This window comes from Camelus ferus, chromosome 5 (assembly GCF_009834535.1).
Source record: "Camelus ferus isolate YT-003-E chromosome 5, BCGSAC_Cfer_1.0, whole genome shotgun sequence".
Taxonomy (NCBI): domain Eukaryota; kingdom Metazoa; phylum Chordata; class Mammalia; order Artiodactyla; family Camelidae; genus Camelus; species Camelus ferus.
The window spans coordinates 84,696,337-84,705,362 of record NC_045700.1 but is presented as its reverse complement, the minus strand read 5'-3'; the positions used below and the strand labels follow the sequence as shown (position 1 = coordinate 84,705,362).

At 38.7% G+C, this 9,026-nt stretch overlaps 1 pseudogene; it reads left to right on the top strand.

Moving 5' to 3' along the window:
- The first annotated feature begins 8,134 nt into the window (after positions 1-8,134).
- LOC102514482 lies at positions 8,135-8,820 on the top strand (annotated as a pseudogene).
- The last annotated feature ends 206 nt before the right edge of the window (positions 8,821-9,026 follow it).

Sequence of the window (9,026 nt, the reverse complement as noted above, 5' to 3'; positions counted from 1 at the left end):
TTTAGGCTGAACTCCTGAACTGCTTCACTTTCTTGGAACATTCCAGATTGAACACTGAATATTAAGAGCTACAGGCTACCAGGCAGATGTCAGATATCCTCCAGGAACCCAACAGGCAGAGTCTCAGTAACAGTGATGATGATAACAACAGCAGAGAAATGGCCCCCTAAAAACAGCGGGAAAGGCACAGAGTTTTGAAATCAGATGAAGGGGTAGAATTCAGAAGATACCGATTTACATAAACTTTAGAAAAAGGAGTCAGAGCATGGCCAGAAAGTCTCCCAGGGCACATTTGTTTGACTTCTTGCACAGGGATGTCAGAGCTTTGTTGAATTGTGAGGTGGCCGATTACCTCGTGCACTTGAACCTCTGTTCGTGGAGATATCAGAGTGAGTAGCGGAATGGCCCTCTGTGTAACCCGGTAAAGTCCTTGGAAATCATGAAATAAAAGGCATACTGGAAATGATCACTTTTAATATGTTGTAAGTAAACCATTATTTCCTGCATGTTTATTCCTGGAGGTGAGAGGGAGCAACCGTTGGGCCCAGGACACAGCACGAAGTGTACAGAAGCATTTCTGAGTTTGGGGGTGCCCCTGCCCCCAAAGTCATATGTCGATACCCTAACCCCCAATGTGATGTTGCTTGGAGGTGGGGCTTTTGGAAGGTAATGAGGCTTAGACGCGCTCCTGATGGTGGAGCTGCCATTTCGGAATTAGTGTCCTGATTAGAAAAGAAAGAAACTGCAGCTCGCTCTCTCCTTTCCTCTCTCTCTGTCTCTCTCTCTCCCCTCACCGTGTGAGGATATAGCAGGAAGGCAGCTGTCTACAAACCAGGAAGAGGGTCTTGATCAGACACCAGAATTGCTGGCACTTTGATCTTGGGTTTCCCAGCTTCCAGAACTATGAGAAGTAAGCATTTGTTGTTGTTTAAGCCATCTAGTGGGTGTTATTTGTTACAGTAGCCTGAACTAAGACACAAATCAATATAAAACACACCATGAAAGGGACTGCGTGCCTTCAGCATTTTCCAAAGGGGAAAAAAAACCTCACAACAAAGATTAGCTGTTACTTGACAGGGAGGAAAAGCTCCTGTATTTAGTTTTCCAGTCAATTTGATGATGAAGTTGGAGTTTTCACAGTTTAAACTTTCTTTGGGTTGAAATCATCACTGTCAGGCGGGGGAGGAGGAAGCTGTCATGACCCACACAGGCTCGGGAGGGCAGCTGGGTCATTCTACCCAGGCCATTATCATTCTCTTCCTGCTCCTCAAAGCCTTCAAAACAGAGGCTTTGACGTCAGGTGCCGATGACTCATCTTTCCCCCCAGGGCCTCTGGCTTGGATTTGCAGCTGCCTTTGCAGTAGCTATTCTGTTAGTCATTCACAAAAAAAAAAGCATACTGGAAAAGCTGAAGGGAAATGCTTGGATGAGCAAGTGATTAAATTTCTATTTTCAAAGCAGAGAACCCGCTTGCTTGCTCACAAAAGCAGCCTCTTGCACTACCAGGCACCCTAAGGGCACACAGTAAATACTCGCTGATTGACGGACAAAAGCATCTGCGCGTCCTTGTAAATCCTGGTGCTGAAACTGAATTTTCAGATACGATTATGTGGTTGGAATCCAGAGGTTTGTGCTTATTTACTCCTCAGAGCCACAGAAAGTCACTTAGATTCATCGGATTTACATAAAGATGTTAGTAACATCGCTGACCCCACCCTCATGAACATTCTGAAAGGAAAATGTATAAGGACTTTTCTGGAGCTTTATCTGCAGGAAAATTGACCTGTGTTCTAAGAGTTATTCTTTGTTTTGCTCCTTATTAATCTTTCAACCTGTTTGAAAATCTGTTCGGGAAAAGAATAAAAATATCTCCTTACTTGCCAGCAATGTAGGGGAGTGATCAAGATCCCTCCAGCCTGAGACAGGATCTGTCATTACTGCTTTGCTCCCATTTAATTGATAGGGAATCTTGAGACCCAGAGAGGGACGGCGAATTAGCCAGTGATGCCAAGGAACTATGGCCTAAACCCATTTCCCTTCTTTACCTTCTTGGGGGATCTCCATGGCTTTATTATATACCTTATATGCCGATGACACTTACATGTCTTTCTCTAACCCTAGGGTCCAACTGCATATCCAACTTTGTGTTTTACACTTTTATGTGAAGATCTGATAGGTATTCAACTTTGTATTCAAAGTGGAACTCATAATTTTTCCCCCCAAATTTGCTCTTCCCTTGTCTTCCTTAGGAGGGTCTGCCATTTGTAGTTATTTAAGCCCAAAAGTCTAGGAGTCATCTTTGGTCTTCCTGTTCTCATTCTCTACATCCAATTCATGAGCAAGATTTAAATTGCTCTCTACTCCCATCCCTCCATACCCACTGTCAGAACTCTAGTATAAACTGTGGTCACCCCTCACTGGGTTAACAGCAGTAGCTCTGAACTGGTGTCTTCTCTTTCACTCTTGACTCCTGTAATCTGTTTTCCAATGTGAAAGTTAACATGAAATTCTAAAAATATTAATTAAATCTTTTTACCCTGGTTATTGCTTTAAAATTCCCATTGTTTTTCAGGGGACATTCAAATCTCCCATCACGGTGGCAGGGACATGATCCTAAACATGATCTAGTTTATCTTTCTCCAGTTCCACCTTCTTCTTTGGCGTCCCTTAGCTCCTCCCATGCACCAGTCTCACCCCATCTCAAGATCTTTGCACTTGGTATTTCCTCTGCTGGAATTCTCCTCCCTACCTTTTCACAGAGCTTTCTCTTTTTCCATCTTTTAAATATCAGTCCTGAAGTCCCTCCCTCAAGAAGTCATTTCTGAATACTCCTTTGAAAGCAGTGTTGTCCTGCTCACTCTTAATCCCTATTCTTCACCTCCCTCAGTTTAATCCCTTTATAAAATTAATCTCAAATGGCAATTATCCACCTTATTCATTGACTTGTTTATTAAATCGCCACCATCTCCCGCCTCTTCCCAAACAGGTTGTGAGCTCTAGGTGAGCAAACACATTGTCTAGCTTAAGAGAGACAGTATGGGGCTCTTAAACATTCTAGAGACAGTTTTCTTCCATTCAAAGCCCAGCTTTGCCACTTGCTGGATATGTGACCCTGGAGAAATTGTCTAACCTCTCTGTCCTCCCTTGCTAAAATGATGGCCGCAAAAGTAGCCGCCTCATACAATTGTTGTGAAGAGCTCACTCATACAACATCCCTGGCGAAATGGTAACGTCCTCAGCAAGTGTGAGCTGTCACTATTGTTAACCACATACCTGCTTCACACGTATTTGCTGAATGACCGATACGTTACTTTTATGTATCCAAGGAAGACTTCTGCTATGTCACAGGATGGATTTTAGAACACACGTTGGAAAGGGTTCCTGCCTGGGGGCTGACAGTACAGTTCTGTCAACCTTGGAAGCTGTTTGGAAGCTGGCTGAGAGAGCTGCAGCTGCAGAGAGAGGTGGGAGGCAGCGTGTTGAAGTGGAACACGCTAATAATAGAAGCCCAAGTTTATTTAGTACTTATTCTGTGCTAAGTACTGTGACCCATTTTTCTATTTTTTCCCTTCAACATGACTGATGGGAAGTTATTTTGAGGCACTCCTTACAGTTCCTCATTATACCAGCCTCCCTCATACCACAGAGGCTGTGCACAGCCCATGCCCCTGCTTCCATACTCTTCTCATCCTCTACCCCCACCCGTCTTCAACTCAACTACAGCGCCGCTTGCTGAGAGCAGCCTCGTCTGACCCTGATGGAGTGTTCCAGCTCTCCTGTCATAGGCGCTCATTATGCCACCTACCCTTCCTTTCTTGCATGTGCTGTAGCTTACACTAATTTGCATGATTATTTAGTTAATCTTCCTGACTAGATCCTATACTATGTGGGTCAGGTTTCTGTTTTGTTTTTCTCACCGTCGTATCCCCAGAGTGCGGCAACACCCCTTCTCAATGGCTGGCACACGGGTAATACTTCTAAGTAAGCGGGCTTCAGTGCTGCGGCAGAATGAGACTCCTCTCAAATCTAACTGTGACTCTTCTTTGAAGACTGAAAAATGCAAGAGCCAGTTTTATTTGAATTGAATTTTCATGCTTATCAACTCCCACGCTTCTCATTTCCTTCCCAACTGAATTTAACCCAAGATAATGATGAAAAACAAAATTTGTCTTAAGCGCTAGAAAAAAAGAGTAAGTCATGGAAAGGAGGAAATTGAAGAGAGATAGCAGTGGGAACTTAAAGATAAAACTAGACACTTTCTAGCGTCTTTAAACTTTTATTCTATTGAGAATAGTTAAGAAAAAAACATATAAATACTTGTGTTTTCCTCTTTGAAACTAAACAGACAGTCTCATCAGATTCCTTAACAAAGTTATCTGTTCATTCATTATAACCCCTCTGGAAGAAAAGCTTGATTTTCTTTAAAATTTTAAATGACAGTAAAGGCAGGTTCTGTTGACAGCATAAAACTTACAAATGAAAAAAAAATAGCATAGTCCACTTAACATTATTTCTTAAGAATCTGGCTCAACAAAAACCAAGGAAATTCAAAAGAAAAAAAATCATCAAATAGTAATATTTTTACTTATCACTTGATAACAAGGGTTATTCAGTTCTTTTTCATTCCCATTACAGTAAGAATGACTTTAATTCATCATGAACCACACAAATAGTTTTGACCATTCATGCCAGTGATTTCCACTAGGGCTTATTATGAAATTAGCTGGAAGTCTGATGGAATTCAGAGGAAAAAACCCAACCACACAATGACAGTATTGCCAGAGATGGCAGAAGTGGAGAAATGACCAAAAGAAGCTTGTTTACTCACTCATGTGATGGTTTATGAAAAGGAGAAATGCTTCTGAAGGGAGAGATCACATGATACCTCTAGGAGAAGTTCAGAGGACACATGACAGGTTTGACTTCAGAGACAGTTGGTAAAACATTGATCATTGATCTCTTCACAATGAAGAGATCTATTTCAAATGGGGAGTCAAGTCTCTTGTCTGGATTTTGATTTTTTTCCTCGCCTTTAACAAATTAGTATTTCAAGCAGAGAAAAGATTTTCAGAAGGGCATATGAAAGGGATATGTGCCACTGGGTTTAGATGTACGGACAATAAACTGAAATTACATTATTGATGAAGTAACTGAAAGATTTCTTAATATGAATTGGAGCCAAAAAGAGAAGTTTACGTAAGAAAATTCTTTCTGAGCCAGTGTTCAACCTGAAAAATATGAACTTGAAGGGAGGAAAACGGCAGAAAAGGGTAATGGGAAAAAAATGAAATGAATCAAAATGTAGAACTTCATAAAAGGAGGGGAGCCTAGAATTCACCTTTTTAATTTTTCAGAAGTTTTTTTTGTTCTTTTAATTTATACAAGCAGTTTAGAAGCTCTCTCTTCTTCTTCCACAGAAATGTACCTTTTTGAACTCTGTCTCTAATGAGTCAATTTTGGAAAACTGTATTCTTCTACATAATTATCCATTTTGTCTAATTTTTCAAATGTATTTGTACAGAGGTCTGCAAAGTATCTTATTTTAAAAAGCTCTTCTATTTCATTCTTCTTTAAATGAATGTCATTAATTTTGTATATTTGTGCTTTCTCCCTCAATTAAGTTAGTTAGTGCTTTGCTTATTTTGTTGATGTTTAAAAAATTACTTATCTTGTTTTACTAATTAGATACACTGTTTTTTTCTGTTGTCTCATTAATTCCTGTCTTTATATTTATTATTTCTTTTCTTGTGTTATATTTTGGTTTACTTTGTTGTGGTGGTGGTGGTGGTGGTGGTGGGTTTCACTTATTTTTTTGGCTTTCATGAGTTGGTCCCACAGATTCTGAATTGCAGTGTTTCAACCAATTATAAGTCTTCTTTTGGCTTCGCTTACCTATGTTTTGGGCTTTATATCAAAAGCTCTCCATCACTCAAATTTGCTATCATAATTCTTTAGTAATATGGCTTATATAGTATTGATTTCTGTATATGGACACTAGAGAGCTTAATAGATTTTTAGAGATTTTACAAATAATAATTAGGCCCATTTGGTCATGTCTTAGAGAGTAATAATGTCTAAGTCAAAAATAAAATAATAATTCTTAGAAGTTCTGTTATTTTGGTTGTATAGTTCCTTGTACTTAATAGCTATTTGATAAAAACATTTTCATTTTAAAGTTTTTAAAACAAACTTTTTATTTTGGAATGATTTTGTGTATACAGAACAGTTGCAAAAATAGTACAGAGTTCCCAACCAGTTTCCTCTATTGTTAATACCTTACATTATTGTGAGACCTCTGTTGAAGCTGAGAGCCAACCCTGGTACACTGTGCTGTGAACTATACTCCAGACTTTATTTGGATTTCTTCAGTTTTTCCATTAATGTGTTCTTTTTTTTTGTTCCCAGATCCTTTCTGAATGTTATGTCGCATTTAGTTGTCCTTTGACCTGTGACAGTTTAATAGTAGCTTTTAAATTTCCAGGAGGAAGGGCCTTTGGCTTAAAAAAAAAAAAACTTTATTAATTATCGACTTACTGCATTGCCATCAGAGAGTGTTATTTTTCTAACTTATGCAACGTATTGTTTCCCTTATGACCTAATATTTGATCACTTTTGTAAATATGCTATGTGTGCCCGAGAAGGAGATGTGCTCTCTGTTATTGGGGTTAAAGTTCAAATAGATCCATAAGAGCTATCTTACTGAATATATTAGGTCTCCTATATCTTTATTTATTGTCTACTTGATTTATTTTCTACTGAAAGGGGAAGTCTCCTACTATTGGTGTGTTTCTGTTTCTCTTTGTATCTCCTTTGTTCTGCTTTATGAAAGTAGTTTCTACTTCATTCGGTGCATTGATACTTGCAGCAGTTTGATCCTTATTGTAAATTTTAAAACTTAGTATTTAGAAGATCTTTTGTTCTTGTCAGTGATGTTTGGCTTGAATTCTACTCATCTGAGATGTCAGAATCTGAAAGATTGCTTCCTTATTATTTCCATTTTCCTGGTATACCATTGTCCATCACTTCATTTTAAACCTTGGAATCACTTTGTTTTAGGTATGTCCCTTGAATACAGCATAAAGTTAGGTTTCATTCTGTGAGCATAATAAAGATTTACGTCTTTTAATAGATGAGTTAAATCCATTCACATTTATTAATAGGACTTCTGTGTTTGATCTTGACTTTAAAGAATTATTTTGTATGTACTACATTGTTTTCTGTATTTCTCTGTGATTTTTTGTTTGTTTATGTTTGCTTTTTAAGATTTTTTTCTCTTGATATTTAGGAAGGTTTTATTTCACTAGTAGTTCCTTTTGTACTATTCAAAGGTCCCCATTCCTATGCTTTCTTATTTAATCTTCACTATCTGGTTTGTGATTTTTTTTAATAATATCCTTTGACATCCACTGATTGCCTCTTCACCAATCAGTGAACTTACTCTGCTGCCCTCACTGATTAATGGATGTATGAGTTATTTCTAGTTCTTGGCAATTATGAATAAAGCTACTATAAACAATAAAAAAGGGCTCACCCCAATGTTCACAGTCACACTATTTACAATAGCCAAAACATGGAAACAACCTAAATGTCCATCAACAGGTGAATGGATAAAGAAGTTGTGGTATATATACACAATGGAATACTACTCAGTCATAAAGAGGAATAAGGTAATGCCATTTGCAGCAACATGGATGGATCTGGAGATTATAATTCTAAGTGAAGTGAGCCAAAAAGAGAAAGAAAAATACCACATGATAGCACTTATATGTGAAATCTAAAAAAAAAGACACAAATGAACTTACTTGCAAAACAGAAACAGACTCACAGACGTAGAGGACAAAATTATGGTTACTGGGAGGAAAAGGGGTGGGAAGGGCTAAACTGGGAGTTCGATATTTACTAATCACTATATGTAAAATAGATAAAACAACAAGATTATACTGTTCAGTACAGGGAACTATGTTCAATATCTTATAGTAATCTATGATGAAAAAGAATATGAAAACAAATATGTGTATCTACATACATGACTGAAACATTATGCTGTACACCAGAAATTGGCATAACACTGAAAATGGATTATACGTCAATTTTTAAAAAAGGTTAAAAGACAAAAATGGCTCTCCGGGTGAAGATGGCAGAGTGTAGTGGCAGCTGTTCGCTGACTGCTTTCAGCCTGTCTGCTAAACTTATCCAGATTGAATGTGTTCTGGCTGCTGTAGCTGGGGGAGACCCTTCAGTGGGAATTAGAGCTGCAAATGGTGTGGTATTCGCAACAGAGAAGAAACAGAAATCCACTCTGTAGGGTGAGTGAAGTGTACACAAAGTGGAAGTGATGACCAAGCATAGAGGTTTGGTGGGGTGAGCCCAGCCTGCAGAGTGCTGGTGCCCAGAGCTGGAAAACCAGCTCAGCAGCACTATCTTGTTTACTAAGAACCCATTGCTGCAACTCTGCTGGTGCAGAGCGTAACCCCTGTGATGCAGGAATACACCCAGTCAAGTGGAGTTTCTCATTTACTTGTGGTTGGGAAAAGGGACAACCCTATTTATTCAGTCAGATACATACAGAACTTACTTTGCCTGAAAAGTCACATCATGGGGAAGAACTATGTGACTGGGAGAACGAACCTTGAGAAAAGATACAATGACGATCTAGAGCTTGAAGATGCTACTCAAACAGCCAAATTAACCCTAAAGGAGCGCTTTGAAAGGCAAATGACAGAGGACTACGTAGAGGTTGGAGTCTGCGGGGAAGCCAGATCTACGAGGCTTACTCCAGCTAAAGCTAAGGATTACCTGGCTGCCATAACATCATCATAACATGATGGAAAAATCCAGAATTTCGGATAACCTGGCTTAAACATATTTAAAGTATGATTTGTTTTACAAACTTTTCCCATACTTATTTCTACATAGTTTAATGGACTGGTGTTTTTCAAATGACACTTATAAATCAGGGCAAATTGTTAAATCCAGAAAAAATGGGTAAACCACACCCTCTTATACTTCTATTCTTTCCTCTAAAT